Source organism: Humulus lupulus, chromosome 4, assembly GCF_963169125.1.
Source record: "Humulus lupulus chromosome 4, drHumLupu1.1, whole genome shotgun sequence".
NCBI lineage: Eukaryota > Viridiplantae > Streptophyta > Magnoliopsida > Rosales > Cannabaceae > Humulus > Humulus lupulus.
This window is the reverse complement of record NC_084796.1, coordinates 98293953-98316786: the sequence shown is the minus strand read 5'-3', so window position 1 is coordinate 98316786 and position 22834 is coordinate 98293953. Positions and strand designations below refer to the sequence as shown.

Sequence of the window (22834 nt, the reverse complement as noted above, 5' to 3'; positions counted from 1 at the left end):
ATTAGAACCCTCTTATCTTTCCCACGCGATTGGATTTAGGATGAAGGCCATTTCTTCTACCTCTCGAAACCCTCTAGAACAGTTAATGGCTGAGAAACATACTATGATAGGTACATAACTCCGGAAATTCAGAAATCAAACAGTTAGTTAGACAAGGCAGAAGAAAAATCCTGACATCACATAGATAAACTCAAACAACGAGCTTTGGCAGTAGGTGGGCACTAAATACCCAACAAATCTGTGAAATAAGACCCACTAGAAGGCGCCCATCAACTCAGATGAAGCTCTAGAAAACTCAGATCGATCAAATTCCCCTAAAGGGACCCACTGATGCCTCGTCCTCTATATTAAGTTTGTGGTCATCCAGATCTGCGGATAAGAAGGGTAGCGACGCAAGCTCTACCACGGTAGCAGCCGAAAAGCCACCCCATTGAGTAAGAAAGGGATAGTGCAGCGAAGACTGCAAAGACTCCCTTGTGTTTGAGTAGGTCCTGAGGGCCCGGCTGCGGAGGAGGTCTTACAAATGCACACCTATGGAGGGTAGCAGAAGCCTAAGGACGAAGAGTGTGCCGGGCGAGTTGCTAGAGGACCTCCTGCCTCAGGGGTTGCTAGTTGCCAATCGCGACGGGCTTGTCGTTGCTGGTTGCCCCTACACCTGCCTCGCAGATCGTTAGGACCCCACTTCCCACGACATCCATGTTAGTAAGTGTAAAACCCTAAATTGCCTAACTTAAATAGACAATATATTTTATAACTGAAAAGTGTTTTTTGACAAGTTTGACGAAGTTGTCCCGACAGGTGTATGATCTGTCGTGACAACTTGTTTTTTTTTCTAGATTTGTTTTCTTAAGTCTTAATTCTCTAGAAATCATCATACCTGTTTACGGAAAATTTTTGACTTGAAATTTCGTCCATATATCTTGACATTTCATCTATATATGTTTATATTCAATAAGAAAATATTATTTTATTTATAAGAAGATTTTTCTTTAAATAAAATATACCTTTCCTATTTTAGACATTGAGAATTTTTGTCAACTAATTAAATAATATTTTGTGATATTTTTTATTGACAACTTTCATGGTAATGGCTGGCTGTGAAAAGAAAGATTCAAAAAATGTAGTTTTCTTTTTTTGATAAAGGAAACTTTGCCTAATAAAGAAAAGATTTTTTTAAAGAATTAAATTGCGAAATTTGCTTGTGATTCTTGTCTTTCGCAATTCGATCATACAAGGATATTTCCAACCGAAAAGATTATTTTTATTTATAGAAATATTTTATTTAAATAAAATATATCTTTCCTTGTTTGGAAAAGAAGACTTTTTGGTGAAATAAAATAATATTTCTGAGATATTTTATTTTGTGCATCTCTGAACGAATTACTACATAATTTGATTTATTTTGGGAAAGTTCCTTGTCCAACAATGAATCTGGTCATTTTAATTGTCCAGGAACATTCAAGTTGTCATGACAGTTTCCTAATCTGTCGAGACAGAATCTGGTAGACAGGCAGAATTTTCTATTTAAAGAATTTGTATGGTTCTTTATTTGATTTTTGCAGATTTCGTGGACTGCTTTTGTAACGCCCTGGATAGCCAAGACTGTTACACTGTGTTTATAAAGGAGAAAGGCTTGCTAATCAAGTCATTTAGTTAGAAACGTGTTATTGAAACTATAATTGAACTAGGGTTAAAAGATTTTGTTTACAAAAGTTACAATTCACATAATTTAACATTTTGAACATGGGATTCCAAAAGATATAGAGTTTATAAGAAAGTTTACAAAAAATTCCAGGTTATAAACATGTATTGGCCACTCTAAGGGTAAAACAGACATTTAGGCTTCTCCCGTCCTGTACCACTCCTCGGCAGTGGCGGCCGATCTTTAGCCTCAAATCTCTCTAACTTAGGACTGATCCACCTTTCCCTTGCCTTTACTTGCACCATGTAACACCCGTGAGCCAAGGCCCAGCAAGAAAATCAGATAACAAAGCATAATCATCAATCAATCAATCAATCAAATAACTCATAGAGCATAGTCATATATTCAGCAATCTATAATATTCACATAATCAGGCATTCAACATACCAAGTTCATCAAATTAACATTAATAACCAATTCATATATTAACAAGGGTTGACGCCCTTAGGCCGCATCCCCTATTTATCCCACTGACTCCGGCCTGCTTAAACCGAGCTCAGTGAATTTTAAGCTATCCTCAGCTACCAGTGTCCGAGCCGTGCCCTATGCGCAAATATTGATTCTGGCACTCTTAGGCCGTTTATCACATGCCCCCATGGCATAATACCATCTCATGACATCACACATAAATATAGGGAACCCTTAGTCCCAACATAATCACATAACCGGGTGCAATTTTCTTACCTTTGGATTCCGATAGCTTGATTAGTGAAACCGACTCCAAACCACGATCCTGTTCGAGCCCTAGCGTACACCTAGTCACAACCATAAATTAGAATCATCAGTAAACTTAAATTCCAAAACCTAACCTCGGGACCAATCCCGAGCCCTCAGGAAGCCCTAATTCCACCAAACGGGGTGGTGGAATCAAACCCCGAGCCCCCAGGCAAAAACCCTAAGAAATTATCCAAAATCCCCCTTCTGGAAATAGGGTAGTGCTAAAACGCCACTAAGTGGGTGCTAAAGCGCTACAAACAGAGCCAAAAGCGCCCAGACAACCCAGGCCTAGCGCTATAATGCCCAAAGGCTAGCGCTACAGCGCTAGTTACAGCATCAAAACACCCTCTGATTTCTCCTTCGATTTTCCCCGAACCAAAACCCACCAAAACTCCTCCAAACCTCAACCATACATCAAAATGAGCCTACCATCCATTTCATCTCATCGCACATAACCCATCAGCACAAAACCTAGCCACATGCACCATCAAACAATGAAAACAAGGTTGAACTCAAAAACTCAAGAACCCAACCAGAAACTCAGAACTAACCCAGCAACTAAGTTGATTAAGCTCAGAATTTTCTTACCTTGATGGGGAATTTGACCCTAAGTTATCCTCCAAACCATCCCAACTTTCAACTCCTCAATTCTTCAAGCTTAGTTCCCTCAACTTCCACCAAAAACCAAGTTTCAGAAATCCATTCCAACAAAACTCAGAAACTCAAGAACAACCTTAAAACCTTACCTTAATTGGGTGAGCAACTCCTGCTAAATCCTCAAGCTTTATCAAGGTCCCTAGCCCCAAACTCCAGCCCAAGTTCTCCTTGAGTTACAGCTCCAAAACTCCTAAAGAAATGGAGAAGAATGGCCTAAACTGAGAGAGAGAAAAGACCCATGTTTTTCATTCTTTCTTTCCTCCTTCTTTTCTTTTCTTTTAGCTTCTACTTGTTTCTAAACATTCCACTAAGTATAAAAAGGCTTAATATGACTTATCCCTTTTAGACCAAATGACCATATTGCCCTCCCATTAAAATCTAAACCTTAAAACATTCTAAGGGCATTTTGGTCATTGCTCCCAATTCCCGCTACTTCCTCGAGTGTCTCTAATAATTACCGCTTAAACCCCGACACCAAACTAATCACCAATTATTTTTCCTCAATGTCAAATAGTCTTCAATATATTTCCTAGATTCCCAAAAATACCCCCAAGGTCCCCCGAGCCGGGTATAAATTCTTGCCGTGACTTTTCCGCCAAACCGCTCACTAGGATCGCCTCGAGTCACAAGCTACAAATATATCCACATAAAAATGTGGTTTCAACAATTTATCACAATTATTTACATTTATACCCTCAACGGGCCAATATTACGATTATGCCCTTTATAACCTAACCAGAGCATACATGCATACTAATATTCATATAAGCATGCATCTCATATATCCAAATACTCATATAAGCATGCTTAACACATAATCTTGCATTTAATCATTTAAATTCACACATAATCCAATTGTGCCCTCCCGACACACTAATCAAGGCCCTTAAGCCTTATTAGTAATTTTGGGTCGTTACAGCTTTGAAAGACCATTTTAGCTATAAATAAAGGACCAAGCACCCAAAAATATTTAGTTCTTTCACTTCTCCTTTTGAGTATCATTTATATTTTTGAGAGAGTTCATTTTGTGAGATTTAGTGTGGATACCTTAATATTGCATGTGGGAGCTGTGTAGCTTCCTTTTGTATTCATCTATTTCGTATAGGAACATGTGTCATCCATTGATAACGAGTTCAACAATATTCAGGAGAAGATTTTTCTAAGACTTTCTTTAGGAGGAAGAAAGTATTCATCAACCTTTGAAGGGAGTTCAAGAGTGTTGGTGTTTCATCAAGAAACTGGATTGTTGAAGGGTACAAAAGCTTGCGGCATAAGTATAGAGGCGGCAATTTATTTATAAGTCAAATATGATTTTGTAATTTGTGATACCTTACTAATCAATTTCATCTCTGGGCATGGCCCCGTGGACTTGGTTTTATGAACCACATAAAAAACCTCTGGTGTTGATTTTTTTTACTCATTTTTTATTTTTGTAATAATTTGTTCAGACAACTGGTTTAGTCGTTATATTAGATTTTGATTCTGTCAAAACAATTTAATCACTATTCCACAATCTATTAAGTTGTTTAATTAAATCATTTGGTAAACATTAAAATACAGAATTGTAATTGGTATCAGAGCAGGACACTAAACTCTTAGTGAGATTTTTTTGTTTTTTGTTTGTTTTGTTTCTTTTGAAATGTCTTTCATTGCAAAAGGTGGATCTATAACTCGCCCTCCATCGCTGAATGATACAAACTGTCCATACTAGAAAGTAAGGATGAAAGCTTTTATCAAATCCCTTGATGAAAGGACTTGGAGATCAATATTAACATGTTGGACACCACTAGTTGAGACAGAGTCAAAATCCGGTAAGACACAGGTAAAATTTAAACTTGAATGGTCTAATGAAGAAGATAAATTGTCAATTTATAATAATAAAAATTTACATGCAGTTTTTAATGGTGTTGGTGAGAGTTATATAAAATTGATTTCATCTTGTGAGTCTACCAAAGATGCTTGGGAAATTCTTCAAACTCAATTTGAAGCAATCGCTGATGTTAAGTAATCTAGGCTTGTTATGTTGATCACAAGATTTGAAAACCTTCGCATGTCTGAAAAAGAAACCCTCACAGAGTTTTATGAAGAATTGTCTGACATTACTAATGAATATTTTGCTTTAGGAGATGAGTTGTCTGACTCTTTTTTAGTTAGGAAAAATGTTAGATCCGTTCCTGACAGGTTTCAGTCCAAGATCACAGCCATTGAGGAGGTAAAGAACCTTGACACCTTGAAAGTTGAGGAATTGATGGGATCTCTTCGAACTTTTTAACTTAATCAAAAGATCCCCCAACAAGAGAAACCAATTGTTGTCAAAGATAAATGGATTGCCTTGAAATCTTCCAAAGAGAAAATGGAAAGCTCAAATGAGGAAGATGATGATGAAGTGATCTTATTATCAAAAAACTTTAAGTTTATGAAAAAGATTGGTAACAAGAAAAACATGTCTAAATCCTCCAAAGGTAATAATTTTTCCAAACCTCTTCAATCTACCAATAAAAAGGTATTCAATGCAGGGAGTGTAAAGGTTTTGGACATATTCAATTTGAATGTGCCAATACCTTGAATAAAAATAAGAAGGTCATTGTAATGACCCAAAATCACTAATAAGGCTTAATGGCCTTGGTAAGTGTGTCGGGAGGGCATAATTTGTTTATATGTGATTTAACTGATTTAATGAATGATTATGTGATAAGCATGCTTATATGATTATATGGATATGTGAAATGCATGTTTATGAGTATTAATAAGCATGCGGGCCCTGTTTAGCTTATAAGGGCATATTTGTAATTTTGTCCCATTGAGGGGATAAATGCGATTATTTCTGGTAAATTGTTAAGACCACATTATTATGTGGATGTATTTGCAGCATGTGGCTCAAGGCGATCCTAGTGAGCGATTTAGCGAAATAGTCACGGCAGGGATTTATACCTGGCTCGGGGGAAGCTTGGGGGTGTTTCTAGGAATTTGGGAAATATATTGGAGAATTTTAGACATTGGGGAAAATAATTGGTGATTAATTAGATGACGAGATTTAAGGGATAAACATTAGGGACACCCGAGGAATTAGCAAGAATTGGGAGCAAATGACCAAAATGCCCTTAGAGTGATTAAAAGACTTGGATTTAATTGGGAGGGCAAAAGAGTCTTTTGGGTTACTAAGGGATATACTTGATTTGTCTGATGTATTTTAGAGCTTAAGGGGGAAAGTGGTAGAAACTAAAGGAAAGGAAAGGAAAAAAAAGAAAGAAAGAAGAAAAACAGAGCTCTCTCCCTCTTTCTCACGATTTATTCTCCTCTCACTCTTCCTTGAGGATTTTGAAGTTGTAAAATCAGATGAAGTCTAGGCTTGGTTTGAGGTGTTGATCCTTGGAGTAGCTAAGAGATTCAGTTGGAGTTATTTTCCAATTAAGGTAAGGTTTATGGTTTTTCTGAGTTTACTAAATTTTGTTAAGATTGATCTTTGAATTTGAATATTGGATGGGAATTTAAGGACTTCAGCTTGGGGATTTGAGGAATTAAAGTCTCGAAGGGCATTGAAGGCAACCTAGGGTTGAATTCACTCAGCTAAGGTAAAAAATTCTGATCTTGATCATTTGGGTTTTCTGGTTTTCAGATGAAGTTCTTGAGCTTCAAGCTCAATTCTGGTTTTCCGTGTTAAATGATGCTATTAGCTAAGTTTTGATGTTTTTAGATTATGTTGGACGAGATATAGTGGATTGTAGGCTCGATCTGGATTTTAGTTGAGGTTTGGAGTGGGTTTATGGAGTTTTGGCTAGGGAAAGTTCGAAGGAAAAACCCAGATTTCTGAATGTGCTGGTTGTAGCGCTGTAGCGCTAGGTTGGGAGCGCTACAGTGCTAGGCCATGTTTTCTGGGGGGCTTGGGTCTCTGAATCTAGTGCTGTAGCACCCACCATGTGGCGCTGTAGCGCTGCCCAGCCTCCATAAATTGGTTTTGGGTATTTTTCTTAGGGTTTTTGCTTGGGGGCGCCCCCCGCGTTGGGTGGAACTTGGGGTCCCGAGGGCACGAGTTTGGTCCTGAGATTGTTCTTTGAAATTCAAACTTATTGAGGTACTATTTTATGGAATGTGACTAGGTGTATGCTAGGGCTCGGAACGAGATCGTGCTCGAGGGTCGTCTCAATTAGCTAAGCACTCGGAATTAAAGGTAAGAAAATTGCACACAGTTATGTGGTTATGTTGGGTCTAAGAGTTCCCTATACTTGTATGTAATGTTGTATGATGGTATTATGCCATGTGAGCATGAAATAAACGACCTGAGAGTGCCAAAATTAATATTGGCGCACAAGGACGCGGCTCGGCCTTTGGTAGCTGAGGTTAAGTATATAATCCCTTAGCTCGGCCTAAGCGAGCCGAAGTCAGTGGGATAAACAGAGGGTACGGCCTAAGGGCGTCGACCCTGGATATTGTGTGATATGTTTATTGATATTGATTTGATTATTATGGCATGTTTATTACTTGGATGATTGATTATTGGTTTGCAAATTGATAACACTGATTATGTGAACAATGTGGTCTACTGAGTATCTGATTGATGATTTGTGAATTATCTGACTATTGATTAATGATTATGCTCTATATTATGGTTTTCTTGCTGGGCCTTGGCTCATGGGTGCTACATGGTGCAGGTAAAGGCAAGGATAGGCTGGACCAACCCTGATTTGGAGAGCTCTGGGGGCGGAATGTACATTGTCAGCTGATCGATCGCCATGGCCGAGGGATGGTACAGGGACAAAAGAACCTAAAGTGCCTATTTTGCCATTAGAATGGCTTGTGGTTGTACATAAACTTTGAAATTTTGTAAACTATCCTTTAAAACATATTTTGGGATCCTATGTATTAAACGTTTATTTTAATGAGAAATTTCCTATTTATGACCAAAATCTTTTAACCCTAACCTAATTACGACTTTAGGGTCACGTTTTCTACTATATGACTTGATTAGCAAGTTTTTCACCTTTATAATGACACAGTGTAACGACCTTGGTTATCCTGGGTGTTGCAGTCATGGAAGCCACTTGGAGTGACCAGGAGTCCAAAAGTAGTGATGAGGAAGAAAATTCTAATCTTGCCTTAACTTCTATTTTTTCTGGCTTACCCCTTTCTATGCAGGTGAATGAGAACATTGTCTTTTTAAATAATATTATTTCAGAAAATGAGAGTTCCCAAGGTGATTCGAATGAATCCGATTTGGGTAAGCATTCCTTGAAAGAATCATACAAAAACATGTATGATCAATGGTTGAAAGTGTGTTCAGATAATCGTTTGATGGCTAACAATAACAAAGTTCTCAAGAAGAGAATGAAGAACTGGACTTTCTTGTCAAAAAATATGAAATTGATATTGTTGCTAAAGATTATGAAATCAAACGTTTGTCTAATGAAGTTGATCAAATTGGTAAAAGTGTCAAAATGCTTAATCCTAGATCTATGGTTTTGGAAGATGTTCTGCTTGCAAGTCAAAAAGTTGGTGATTTTTTTGGGCAAGGATCAAATGGATCTAAACCTAAAGGATTTTTTTTGATGGAAATCTACCTGTTGTTTCAACGACTCATGTGGCCTCAACTAGAAATTTCCAAAATAAAAAAACTGGTCATTTTATTCCAATTTTCCATTTCTGTGGAGTGCAAGTGTAGTGTCCCCGAATTTTACTTAGGTAGATAGTAGTAGTTAGTAATAGTTTGTAGTATGTTAGTTTTCGTGGATTTTGGTTCAAGCTGGGACTTAGTTGGAAGCTGATAGCAACAGTTATGGATTTTATAAGTTTAGCCTATAGTTTAGAAATATTAATTATAACATAAGGTTTGATTAATATTGATGGTCCTAGACATATTATTTATTATAACCTAAGGTTTAGATAGAATTTATAAGAGCATGACTCTTGTCATAATCATGTTTATTAATGATTTAAGTATTTTTGATGAATAGTTTAAATAAAAGTAAGATCTAGAAGCTCTAGAACCTTCCAGAAACTGTTAGGATCATGTTTAGACATAGTCAAAGTTGTTTTATCAATTCAAAATATGCTGAAAAAAGTGCAAATACGTGTTTGATATATCAACGTATGCCGATATATCACAGCTATAGGGCCCGATATATCGCCTACGAAAGATACGGAAAACACGTCGACTTCGCACGAATGATCGAACGGGGCTCGGGAAAATGGTCTGGGCGATATATCGCCCCTGGTGCATTATTTTTTAATCTTGAGGATTTTTAAATTTAAAAATAGCCTTAACCACTTGGACCTGCCTTTGAACGATTTTGACCGAGTTCTGGGCGTCTGTTGAATGACAATTCAAATCTTTTTTATTTTATGTTCATTTATTTATTCAAATTAAAATGGGTTAGTTTCACTCCTTGAACTCTATATATAGGACCTAGTACTCAGCCATTTTCTTCATTCTTTAAGCAGTCTTCAGAGCCTCCAAGTTGCTAAGCTTACTATAGAGAGAAACACTTGGGTTTTTGGGTTAAAAGCTTTATCATTCTAAGCTTTTCTAAACACTTGGGAAGTGAGATATAGAGTTATTTCGGTATCGAGGTATAGATCAAGTCATAAGATCATTCAAGGTATTCTTATCCTTAAGTTTAGTTTTTCATAGTTCTTTAGTTTTCTTTTATTTTCTTTCAGATCCTAACTCTTGTTTATGATTCTTGATTATGTGTTTAAGGTTCTTGAAACTTAAGGTTCTTTTTGGTAAGTTTATACTCGGATGGTTTAGTTTTCTTTTCATCTCTTTTTCTTTAGAAACTAACCATTCTTACTGTTGGTTTTAGGAGTGTTCCAAATCCTGTTCTTGTCTCCATATCCCAGATTTTGGTAAGGAAAATATGGTAGATTATATGTGTTTATATGTTTATGTTATGATATGTTTTATGCTATAATATGCATATGTATAAATATGTTTTGTAGTCCTTGGGCATATGACTTGCTTAGATAGCAAGCCCTAAGATTATGTTTTGTAGTCACTTGGGCATATGACTTACTTAGATAGCAAGCCCCAAGAGGTTTTATCATTTTATGGTTTAGAGTTATGATTTACCCTACCTTGATTAGTAGACAAAGGACCTAGATGGGTTATCATATACTACCTTGTGATCTAACCTACCTCGATTAGTAGACAAAGGACCTAGATGGTTATATCACATACCATGTTAATGAGTTAATGGCCATTAATGTTGTAGTCCTATATGATATATGTTTTTATAGTCATATGTTTTTTAATATATGTTTACGATATAGTCTTATGTTTATGATGTATGTTGTTAGTAGATTTTCCTTACAGGGCATTAGGCTCATTCCCTTATTTTTAGCTTGATGCAGGAAAATGATTATGGAAGGTAGAAAGATTCATGGCAGGTTGGCTTGAGTGTTAAGGATGAATGGATTGAATGGACTGCGTCAATGGTCGAGGATGACGTTATACTCATCCTCATAATAATCACACAACAACTGTCATTACCTTCCAGTTGAATGGGTGGCTCTTGGCAGCTTGGGAATGTGTATTGAGGGAGAATGGAATCGGTGGACTGCGTGAACGATTCGAGGATGAAGTTGTTTCTAGTCACTTAAAATTATGCTTTACATGTATTTTTCGCACTTTGTTTTGTAACGAATTTTAAGATTTAAAGTTATGATTATTTTAATATTTTCAAAACAATGGGATCCCATATCCTAAGTGAATTTTCATGTATTTAACCTTTGCTTTACAGTTTATAATAAAGTTATGGTTATTTCATATGTATATTTTCCTAAGATTAGTGTTTGTGTATAGTAGTTGGTAATGATCCAAGGTCTAGAATAAGTTGGGTCGTCACACCTTGGTTATCCAGGGTGTTACAACTTTGTATCACAACGTCGTAGGTTTAAAAGTTCCTGAAGACTGGCTGAACATGTACATTCTCCGCTAAAGACAAGCTCGACTCAGGGATTGGTAATTGTGTTTACATGTTTGGAAAGAAATATGAATGTTGTTATCTGTTTGATTAATAGGGAGCATGAGATACTAATAGGGCCTGGCCCTTGACTGTTGTGTGATGATATTGAGGCATGCTTATTAGCATTGTTGTGGATGAATATTTGGATAAACTGTTATAATTTGACTGCTTGTGATTAGTTATGTTTCCAATGGTAATGCAAGGAGAGATTGTTACCCTGTCATCATAGTTTGATCGCTGATTGCCGAGTCATTGATTGCAGATTGACTTGGATAGCTATGCGTCCAAGACAATCTACACAACTAGTCGACACCAGGTCTGAGACTAGAGATGAAGACCAGGGCCAGAACCCTCCACCAGCCCCCGAGAACTGGCAGCAGATTGTGGCAGATATGCAAGCCCAACTTCAGAGCCAAGATGAGCAGATCTGACTTCTGAGACAGTAGGCTCCATCAGGGAGTGTTGCATCCATTGTGCCACCAGTAGTGACACCAGTAGTACAACCAATGGAGGTTGGAAATAAGTGGGAACCATTGTATGAGAGATTCAGGAGACAACATCCTCCAACTTTTTAGGGGGGACTAGATCCACTAAAGGTTGAACAGTGGATGAGTATGATTACTGATATTTTAGATTTCATGAGGGTAGAGTTTCATGACAGAGTGGCTTGTGCCGCATATATCTTGAGAGAGGATGCCCGCGTTTGGTGGGAAGTGGCATCATAGACCAGGGATGTTACTACTTTGAGTTGAGATCGATTCAAGGACTTGTTCAGTTAGAAGTATTACAATGTTGCCATCAGGACAGCAAAGGTCAATGAGTTTGTGGGATTGGTTCAGGGCAACATAACAGTTACACAATATGCCCTGAATTTGATAGACTCGTGAAGTTCGCACCAGATCTTGTGCCTACAGATGCAGCTAGGCAGGACAGATTTATCAGAGGGCTTAATGCTATGATAGCCCGGGATGTGAGGATTACAACAGTACATGGGAGGAAAACTTATGCCCAGGCTATTGAGAAGGCTCTTACCACTGAGGAAGCGGAGAACAAGATCTGGGGGGAGGGTGTTGCAAGGCGAGAGGGTCGCAGAGCGGTGCCTCCATATTATGGGTCTGGTAGGGGCAGAGGCCTCAGTGATCTAAAGAGGAAGACCCCTGATACTTCGACCGCTCCTGGTCCTGATAGGAGAGGTCAGGGTACTCAGGGCAGCCGTCAGGGAGGCAGTGATACATGGAGGAGCTATCTTGAGTGCACGAGGTGCAGAAGACACCCTCCGGGCGAATGTCAGGCTAAGGCCTGTTATGTGTGCGGGGTGGTAGGACACCTCAAGAAGGACTGCCCAACAGTGATGAAGGGGGAAGCAAGGAAGGTGGACAGCTTGACTCCAGCTCGAGTGTTCACCCAGACGCAGGCAGAGGCCGAGGCTAGTCCATCGGTGGTGACAGGTTAGCTTTCTAGTGCTGGCTCTCCTTTTACTGTATTGATTGAATCTAGTGCTACACATTCATTTGTTTCTAGTAAGGTGACTGATAGACTGTGTAGACCCAGTAAGTACTATACTGCGGGGTTTGGAACTATATTGCCTCCATGGGAATTGGTAGTTTCTAGGAGGTGGATTAGAGCACTGCCAGTGATAGTTGCAGTAGGGAGTTTTCAGTAGACTTGATTGAGTTAGGCATGGAGGACTTTGACATGATTTTGGGAATGGATTGGCTGGTTAGATATGGGGCTACCATTGATTGTAGGAAGAAGATGGTGACCTTCGAACCAGAGGGAGAATATCCTTTTGTTTTCATGGGTGCGGTATGTGGACCCCACGTACCCATGATATTAGCGTTGAGAGCTAGGGACCTACTACAGGGAGGGTGTATAGGTTTCCTAGAGAGTGTGGTGGATACTACTAGAGTGTTTCCAGCAGGGCCAGAGGAGACTAGATTGGTTCGTGAATTCTTGGATGTGTTCCCTAAGGATTTACCAGGGCTGCCGCCGCACAGGGAGATTTAGTTTGTTATTGAGTTGGCACTGGGAATAGAGCCAGTGTCGAGGGCACCATATAGAATGGCACCAGTAGACTGAAGGAATTGAAGATACATCTGCAGGAACTTCTGGATTTAGGGTTTATCAGGCCTAGCTATTCGCCATGGGGTGCTCCAGTTTTGGTTGTGAAGAAAAAGGACGGGACTCTGAGAATGTGTATAGACTACAAGGAGTTGAACAAGTTGAATATTAAGAATAAGTATCCTCTACAAAGGATTGACGACTTGTTCGATTAGCTATAGGGAAAGACGGTATTCTCGAAGATTGATCTTCGATCTGGTTATCACCAGCTGAGGATCAAGGACGAGGATATACCGAAGACGGCCTTCCGAACGAGGTATGGGCATTATGAGTTTTTGGTCACGTCGTTTAGTTTAACCAATGCCCCAGCAGCCTTCATGGACTTAATGAACAGGGTGTTCAAGGAATTCCTTGATCAATTCGTCATTGTATTCATCGAAGACATTTTAGTGTACTCCAGTTCAGAGGCAAAGCACGAGCTACATCTTCAACAGGTCCTGCAGAGGTTAAGAGAGCACCAATTGTACGCCAAGTTTAAGAAGTGTGAGTTTTGGCTACCAAAAGTGACATTCCTTGGACATATAGTTGGCGAACACGGGATTAAGGTGGATCCATGTAAGGTGAAGGTAGTGAGAGATTGGCCGAGGCCAAGGAACGCCATGGAGGTTCGGAGCTTCCTCGGGTTGGCAGGTTACTACAGAGGATTTGTGGAAGGGTTCTCGAGGATTGCGGCACCGATGACAGAATTGACACGAAAGAATTTGAAGTTCGTCTGGTCAGACAAGTGTGAGAATAATTTTCAAGAATTGAAGCTGTGACTTATTACTACACCTGTGCTGAGCCTTCCTTCGGAGGAAGGAAAGTTTGTGGTTTATTATGACGCATCGAGGTTGGGTTTGGGTTGTGTGTTGATGTAGAATGAGAATGTTATAGCTTATGCGTCACAACAGCTGAAGGAGTATGAGCAGTGGTATCCTGCCCATGATTTGGAGTTAGCAGTGGTGGTATTTGCACTGAAGATCTAGCGACATTATGTGTATGGGGAGAAGTGGGAGATATACGCCGGTCATAAGAGTTTAAAGTACTTCTTCACGCAGAAGGACCTGAACATGAGGTAGAGGCATTGGCTGGAGTTGGTAAAGGACTATGATTGTGATATTCTTTACCACACAGGGAAAGCCAACGTGGTGGCAGATGCATTGAGCCGGAGGAGCTCAAGACAGTTATTTAGTTCTACTCAGATTTCCAGAGAGTTGGCTAATGAGATGACCAAGGCGAGGATAGAACTGGTGGTGGGATGGTTGGAAAACATTACTCTACAGTCAACCCTATTAGAGCAGATTAAGGAAGGTCAGCTAGTGGATGGTCAATTACAAGAGGTTAGAGAGAATGTCTTAGTAGGGGCAGCTAAGGACTATTCTATTTCTGAGGTTGGTTTACTACGGTATCAGGGTTGGATTTGTGTTCTGACTAATGTGGGAATTAGACGTGAGATATTGGATGAATTTCATACTACGTCGTACTCACTTCATACGGGTACCACAAAGATGTATCGGGATCTATGGACATTGTATTGGTGGCCCGGGATGAAGAAGGATGTGGTAGAATACGTGGCTAGATGTTTAACCTGTCAACAGGTGAAAACTGAGCATCAGTGGCCAGCAGAGTTGCTTCAGCCTTTGGGTATTCCCGAGTGGAAATGGGAGGATATTACAATGGACTTTGTGGGAGGTTTACCTAGGACAGTAGTGCTTCACGATTCAGTGTGGGTGATAGTAGACAGATACTCCAAATCAGCTCATTTTCTTCTAGTGAAGACGGCATATACGGTGGATCAGTATGCTGAGTTGTATGTGAGAGAGATGGTACGTCTTCACGGGTGATTAGTGCTCAAAAATATCATTTTATTAGTCTTAAAAGTGTAAAATTAATTAAGTTTTAATTAATATTTTCATGGATTTATTGTCATATATTTTATATTTGAAAATATTAATTTTAATTTAATTTGTGTTTAATTTTCAGGAAATAAAATCTATTTTTTTACACAAACAAAAAGAAAGAAGAAAGAAAGAAATATAATTGAAAAAAATGATGATAAAGTGGTATTTTTGAAGGAGAAATAGACCCAAAATCAAGCCCAAATCACCCAGGCCCAAGCCTTCAGCAAATGTCACGCTGCCACTTGGCAGCCTGCCATTCTGCCAGCCAAGCCACGCCAGCCGAGCCGAGCCGCGCTCTGCCACCTGACTGCCTGCCGCCGCCTGACGCCACGTCCCATCCACCTGACTGCCTGACAGCCGCCTGCTGAGCCAATCAGAGAAGGACACGCGTCCCACTCGTTAGTCCCTGCTCCCCACGCGCCCGATCGTCAGCTACCACGATCAGTCCTTGTCCCCCACTCCACCAGCAGCCACTTCCCACTTTGCACCTATTTTGCAGTCATTTTCTCACTATTTTGTAAACGGTTCTACACGTTTTTGAGTCCTATTTACACTATAAATAGAGTACCAAATGGAGTAAAAAATCATCACATTGTAGAAGGAAGTATAGAGAGTATTGTTGGAGAGAAAAACACTTATTTTCTTCATTTCTTTTCATTTATTTTACATTAATTTTAGGCTAAATTCTCTTGTGGAAAGGCTAGAGTGGAGTTCATGTTTAACATTATATTTTTAATATATTGATCCTTTATTTTGTTCTTCATTTCTATATATTTGTTACAATTAAATTTATTTTTTTTCAAATTTTTATTCTAAATTTATTATTATCTTTTACATAAGTCTAGTCATGCTCTTCTTATGTAATTTAGGTTTTTAATTTAATTTAGGATATTTGTTATATTATATGCTTTTTACTGCATTCTTCCATTGGTATTTTTTCGCTTTAAAGTATATAATATGATATGTTTTTAAAATTAGAAGTTATTATAATTTAATTAAAGAACATAATTTAAGGTGAGCTTTATTATATATATTTTCCAACTATAATTAATGGTGTAGAATTATAGTTGAGTATAGTGAATCAATTTTATTAAAATATATATATGTTTGCATGAATGAAACTTATGCCTTCCATATTTTCTTTCTGATTCTAATTCCTTGATTTTGTTTATTTAATGTTTATATTCTTTTTCAAAGTTACATCATTTCAAAGTTTATTATTTCTGATTTACTAATCTTCCTTTTTACTTGTATTTTACCTCTCTGTGGATACGACATAGCCCGAGTATTACTGCGACCACTTAGGAGTTATTGAGCGATATCAATTTTTGGCGTCGCTGCCAAGGAGGTAATTCTACAATTAAAGGTTTGCCTAGTAAATTAATTTTTTTTTCTATATAAAAAAAGTAGTATAATTTTTTTATTTCCCTTTTATTTTATTTTTCCTTAGTAATTTTTTTTATTATTCATTTCTTTTTGTTATTGTTTTATTTTATTTATTTTACTTTTAGGTTTAGAATTTATTTTCTAGATTTAGGTTTTTTCCGAAAAAAAAGCATAAAATTTTAAATCATAAAATTAAAAAAAAAAGAAAAAAAACAAAACAAAAAAAATTATTGAGAACATTTGTGCAAGTGTGGAAATTAGTAAAAGCCAAACTTGTTCTATCTTAGAAATAAGGTATGTGTTAGCGTTACCCTCCAATCTTTTCTAAGAACCTCAGGGAGTTCTAGAAAAGCTCTTGGGCCTAAAGTGGTACCTTGGCAGCCTTTCCAATTGGCCTGGGAACATTTTGGTGTATACTTATTACATTATTACACACTTGCGCTTATAATACTTACAAATTAAAAAAATATTTATGCCACGAAACAGAGACGCACTAGGGAGATTTGTGAGACAACAAGTAGAAACTTTAGAAAACTCTCCTAGTTCGTCGTTTTCTTCCATTCGTTCAAACACTCCCGATTCACTGAGACTTCCTGAACCACCCATGATGGCTCATCAAGATGAAGTCCAACCAAGAGCACTACAGGATTATTTACATCCTACGCGTACAGCCACACCTTCATGCATAATGTATCCCAACAATATGCCAAATTTCGATTTCAAACCTGGCATGATTAACCTCTTACCAACCTTCCATGGGTTGGAAAATGAGAGTCCGTACGTGCATATACGGGAATTCGAAGAGGTGGTGGCTACATTCAACAACCGAGCTGATGTCACCAACATTGTGAGATTGAAGTTCTTTCCTTTCTCGCTTAAAGAAAAAGCAAAAAGCTGGTTGTATTCCTTAAGGCCTAGATCTATCAGAACATGGGACGAAATGACAAAAGCATTCTTTGCCAAATATTTCCCGCCCCATAAAACTAGCAGCCTTAAGAGGCAAATCTCTACCTTCATCCAGAAAGACCATGAAACTTTCCATCAGGTCTGGGAGAGGTTTAGAGATTTGATAAATCAATGCCCACATCATGGATATGAAAGCTGACATCTGATCAGCTATTTCTATGACTGTCTCACAACCGGACAAAGACAATTCGTACAAATGATGTGCAATGGCGAATTCCTTCAAAAAGATCCCGATGAAGCTTTCGAGTACCTCGATGATCTTGCTGAAAAGTCCTACACATGGAATGGACCGAGTCCTATGGACAAGCCACATTCAACTGGAATCTACCAATTGAAGGAAGATGACAACATCAAAAGCCAAATTGAATCATTAAGACAACAATTCGAGGCTTTCAAATCTCAAGAAGGTAGAGGAATCCATATGGCTACAAAGGTAGAGACACGAGATCCATGCTTCATCTGTGGAGGGATGGAACATCAACCGCAAGAGTGCCCAACTCTTGGTGAGCGAAGAGGAGGAAATGAGGAACACTACAATGCTTTAGGGGATTAAAAGAAGCCTTATAACCCTTTCTCAAACACTTACAATCCTGGTTGGCGCAACCATCCAAATTTTAGCTGGAATGATTCGAACCAAGCATCTGGAAGCCAATGGAGGCCTGAGCAACAACAACCACCAAAATCATACAACGCTCCTCAAAATAACATGCAGTCAAGTAATTCTCTTGAGAATACTTTGCAAATGCTTGCGCAAACTCAGATAGCCTCAACTCAAGAGCTCAAATCTTGTTTCACACAAATGGTAGAGGAAATGAAGGACATGAAAATCCAAATGACAAAGCTAAACACTACTTTGGCGATTCAAGAGCATGGGAGACTTCCCACTCAACCTCTAATCCATCAAAAAGGGCAACACATGGCACAAACCTCCTCCTCTGCATATACAAATTTCAAAGAGGTTAATGCCATCTCTACTCGAAGTGGTCAAAGTACGGTTTCACCGTTAACTAAGACAATGAGTACGCCAATGCCCACTCCAGATGATGATGTGCCAATAAGCATTCCAGTAAACGCACCCTTTCCTCAAGCTTTGAAATCCACTGGAAAGGTACTGGAAAATCATGGTGAAATCCTAGACCTTTTAACACAAGTGAAGATCAACTTGCCATTGTTGCATGTGATCAAACAAGTGCCAGCTTATGCCACGATTATCAAGGATTTGTACACCGTTAAAAGAAAGCACCATGTCAAGAAAACTGCATTCTTGGCAGAACAAGCTAGCGCGGTAATTGACTGCAAGACACCGCCTAAGTACAAAGATCCTAGTTGTCCCACCATCTCATGTCAAATTGGGGAGCAGGAATTTGGTCAAGCCCTTCTAGACTTAGGAGCAAGTGTAAATCTCATGCCATATTCAATATACTTGCAATTAGGTCTAGGAGAACTCAAGCCCACATCCGTGGGGCTACAATTGGCCGATCGATCAATTAAGAAACCTCGGGGAATAGTAGAAGACGTTCTGATTCAAATTGAAAAATTCTATTACCCTGTTGAGTTTCTCATCTTGGACACTCAATCTGAAGTGAGTATAGAGTCCAAAATTCCCATAATTCTCAGTAGACCTTTCCTCGCAACAGCAAATGCACTCATTAACTATAGGAATGGTCTCATGAAAATCTCTTTCGGGAACATGACTCTAGAAGTAAATGTTTTCCACATTGGCAAACAACTGCCTGATAACGATGAGTGTTTCCAACTCTATCTGATCGATACACCTATTTCAGAAGAGGTCGAATAGAAATACACTTCTAGTCATTTTAATCACCTCTTCCAAATTTTAGAAAGTTCTGAGCCTGATGAGTCTGCAATCAACCCTGAAATCAGCAAACACTCACAGGCTAGAAGAACCATGTTTTGGAATCCAATCTTTGAGGAACTCCCTCAAGATCAAGAAACACCAAAACCATCCATTGAACAAGCTCCTAAACCAAAGTTAGCCCAACTTCCTGACGGTCTTAAACATGTTTTCCTGGGAGCTAACAACACTTTTCCTGTCATAATATCCTCCAAGATTAATGCCACACAAGAGCGCCAAATCATCAATGTGTTGTAAGAACAAAGAGATGCATTAGGATGGACGATAGCTGACATCAAAGGTATTAGTCCTTTAATTTGCTCCCATCACATTCAATTGGAAGAAGGGGCTATACCATGTCGTGACCCTCAAAGAATATTGAACACAACGATGAAGGAAGTAGTTAAGACGGAAGTCTTGAAACTTCTTGATTCTGGCATAATCTATCCTGTTGCTGACAGTAAATGGGTCAGCCCAACTCAGGTTGTTCCCAAGAAATCTGGGGTAACAGTGGTACAAAATGAAAAAGGGGAACTTGTTCCTACCAAGGTCTCAACTGGGTGGCGCATGTGCATTGATTATAGAAAATTAAATGCAGCCACCCGCAAAGACCATTTTCCACTTCCATTCATCGATCAAATATTGGAACATGTGGCAGGTCATCCTTTCTATAGTTTTCTTGATGGTTATTTAGGGTATTACCAAATCGAGATTTCCTTAGAAGATCAGGATAAGACCACATTCACTTGTCCTTTTGGTACTTTTGCCTTTCGGCGCATGCCATTTGGCCTGTGCAATGCTCCAGCCACTTTCCAGCGATGCATGATGAGCATATTTAGTGATATGATCGAGAAATGTATGGAAGTATTCATGGATGATTTGACAGTCTTTGGAGATTCCTTTGAATCAAGCCTTCTCAATTCAGAGTCTGTGCTTAAACGTTGCAAAGAAAAGGGCTTGGTACTCAACTGGGAAAAGTGTCATTTCATGGTACCATCAGGCATAGTCTTGGGGCATGTTGTGTCGGAACGAGGAATTGAGATTGATCAATCAAAGATTGAACTCTTATCAAAGTTGCCCACCCCCAAGACTATTAAAGACATTCGATCTTTTCTTGGGCATGCAGGATTCTATAGGAGGTTCATACAAAATTTTTCGACAATTGCTCGCCCTTTGTCAAACCTCCTAGCAAAAGATGTTGTGTTCAGTTGGACACCTGAGTGTGAGGAATCTTTCCGAACGCTCGTTGAAAAGCTCACTTCCGCCCCTATCATTCAGCCACCGGATTGGAACTTACCGTTCGAAGTCATGTGTGATGCTAACAATTATGCTATAGGGGCCGTCTTAGGTCAAAGAAGGGAAGGGAAGCCCTTCATTGTCTATTACACAAGTAGAACTCTTAACAGTGCTCAAATGAACTATTCTACCACTGAAAAAGAGTTACTTGCTGTAGTATTCGCACTTGACAAGTTTCGTTCCTACCTGATTGGTTCACCTATCACAGTCTTTACAGACCATTCCGCCTTAAAATACCTCCTTTCCAAAAAGGATGCTAAGGCGCGTTTAATTAGGTGGATCCTTCTGTTACAGGAATTTGATCTGACTATAAAAGACAAGAAAGGAGTTGAAAACATGGTAGCGGACCACTTATCTTGTCTTGAATTTTCTGATTCTGCTGATGGCCCAGCCATTCGAGATGACTTCCCTGATGAACATCTCTTCGCAGTCACTAAGTTGCCATGGTACGCTCATATTGTTAATTACTTAGTGATTGGCGAACTTCCAACTGCATGGAGTGCACAAGATAAACGTAAATTTTTGGTCGAGGTTCGTAACTTCTATTGGGATGACCCATATCTTTTCAAGTATTTCCCTGACCAAATTATGAGACATTGCATTCCAGATGATGAAATATTTAGTGTTCTGAACTTTTGTCATAATGAAGCTTGTGGTGGTCATTTTTCTATGAAAAAGGCTGCTGTAAAAATCTTACAATGTGGTCTTTATTGGCCCACTTTGTTCAAAGACACTAACAATTTCTGTTGATCATGTGAAAGATGTTAGAAATTAGGTGCCCTGTCCTGATGACATATGATGCCATTAAACCCAATTCCTGTAATAGAAATATTCGATTGTTGGGGGATAGACTTTATGGGACCATTTCCACCTTCTTCCGGCTACCTTTACATTCTCCTTGCCATAGACTATGTCTCAAAATGGGTGGAAGCTGTGCCTTGTCGAAATAATGATAACACAACTGTTGTGAAATTCTTAAAGGAAAATGTGTTATCTAGGTTTGGCACATCGGGCTATCATAAGTGATCAAGTCACCCATTTTTGCAACTATTCTTTTGAGACCTTAATGCAAAAATATGGTGTAATTCATAAGGTTGCATTGCCTTATCACCCACAGAAAAATGGCCAAGCTGAGTTAGCCAATCGAGAAATTAAGCAAATCTTAGAAAAGACGATTAATCCTGACCGCAAAGATTGGTCCTCACGACTTATCGATGCTCTCTGGGCATACCGCACTGCTTACAAAACTCAGCTCGGTATGTCTCCTTATAGGCTAGTCTATGGTAAAGCCTGCCACCTTCCTGTTGAGCTGGAACACAAAGCTTATTGGGCAGTTAAAAGCCAAAATTTTGATCTCAAGGTGGCAGGACTCAATCGTAAGCTTCAGTTGACAAAAATTGGAGAGTTAAGGAACGATGCTTATGACAACTCTAGGATTTACAAGGCTAAAATGAAAGCGACCCATGAAAAGCAGATCCTAAGAAAATAATTTGAGCCAAACCAACGAGTGCATCTTTATGACTCTCGTCTGCATATCCACCCTGTCAAGCTGAGATCAAGGTGGACTGGCCCATATGTTGTGAAATCTGTCTTTCCCAACGGTGCTGTTGAGGTCATAGACCCAATTGATGGGAGAGAATTCAAAGTAAATGGCCAGCGACTGAAACACTACATAGAGAGGGTGACCTAGCCTGAAGAAGTCACTCTCGTGGAACCGGTTTACCAAGTCCGAGTAGTGTTCCAAATTGTTTGTACATAGGTTTGTTTTTTGTTTATTTCCCTTTTGTCATTTTATTTTATTTGTTATCATTTTGTGTTTTCAGTTTTTCATGTTTTATAGAATCAATATTCGCTCTATCACTCGACGCTCGCTATCTAGGTGTTCTCTTTCCCTACTCTTTTACATTTATTATCTTTTGAGACATTGAGGACACTGTCAAATTTTGGTTGGGGGTGGTGAGCATATTCATGCACGTTCATGTTGATTTTTGTCATATTAATATTTTCACGGTCAAATTTTTTAAAAATTACTTATTTATTTTTGCAAAATGTTACTTTTGAGTCAATTTTTGTTATCTGTATTACTAAGAGTTTCTCTAGAGTTACCTAATGCACATGCCAATTGTTGTGGTAAGATGGTTGTTAGCACATATTTGCTTAGAAATTTGCCATGTTTAAGTAATTCATTCTTTTGTGTGAGAAGTGAGACTTGAGAAAACAACTTTTAAATTTTTATTGATTCTTAGAGATGGTTATAATTATTTGGACAAGGTATTGTGGTATGAATGGATAA

General features: G+C 38.8%; 1 non-coding gene across 1 annotated transcript; it reads right to left on the bottom strand.

Annotated features, from left to right (window-relative positions):
* Positions 1-17412: 17412 nt before the first annotated feature.
* On the bottom strand, positions 17413-17519 carry LOC133833424 (small nucleolar RNA R71). Its single transcript, XR_009892804.1, has one exon. It is a non-coding gene; the product is annotated as a small nucleolar RNA R71 (small nucleolar RNA).
* Positions 17520-22834: the final 5315 nt, after the last annotated feature.